Genomic DNA, 985 nt, shown 5'->3' with positions numbered 1-985 from the left:
TCAACCTTAGGCCTCGTATTGACAAAGGCAAAACTAAGGTTGGTATTAATGAAAATACAATTTCTCCATTTCAAGTTTACCAACAGAATTGGGAGAAATTAACCACAAGAATTGGCATCAACCCAGCCATGGTTCGAGTTGATGTTGCAGGAAAATATCCTAGGGTATGGATGACAAAGACTGCATGGTTGATAGCTAAGATTTTTCAGATTCAATAAATATACAACATATGATTGGACGAACTCCTGGTGTCAGTATCCAATCGACCACACTGCTTGAAGCACAAAACCTCCTAGTTATCGAGCTAGCCACTAACAAGATGTACATGAAACATATGCAGGGTTAGAGGTGACAACGAGACGAGTCTGAATGAGTTTGGCCAAAACCTATACTCGTTCTTCCTCGCACCCAAAAATAGGCAGGTCGATCCTGATTGGATCTATTGGACTCGCTTATAATTAAATAATTTTGGAATTTTATTAATTATACAGTAAAAAAACGTTTAAAGAATAATAAATCATTAAAAGTATTTCTCATTTTTATATTAATAATATTTAACAAAAAATATTATAACAAGTTAAAATATATTATTGTTACAGCTTAGTGTACCCCTAAATATCTGTGCTTATATTTATTATATGACAAAAACTTGTGTGAGACGGTCTCACGGGTCGTATTTGTGAGACGGATCAGATCTCTTATTTGGGTCATCCATGAAAAAGTATTACTTTTTATGCTAAGAGTATTACTTTTTATTGTGAATATGGATAGAGTTGACCCGTCTCACAGATTAAGATCTGTGAGACGGTCTCACATGAGACCAACTCTTATTATATTGCTTATTCAGTTTCCTCTTAATGGACCAAAAGACTCAGTTTCGTGGTCTGTTTTCGAAATTAAACATATTAACAAAGTGTCAAATTTTAATTTCAATACACACGTAGCTAATTGGATAGTATATATTGCCCCCTTCTTTTTTTTTTTT

The sequence above is a fragment of the Primulina huaijiensis genome, chromosome 9 (assembly GCF_012295235.1).
Source record: "Primulina huaijiensis isolate GDHJ02 chromosome 9, ASM1229523v2, whole genome shotgun sequence".
Taxonomy (NCBI): domain Eukaryota; kingdom Viridiplantae; phylum Streptophyta; class Magnoliopsida; order Lamiales; family Gesneriaceae; genus Primulina; species Primulina huaijiensis.
The sequence above is the reverse complement of the archived record's forward strand: the minus strand, read 5'-3'. Positions refer to the sequence as shown.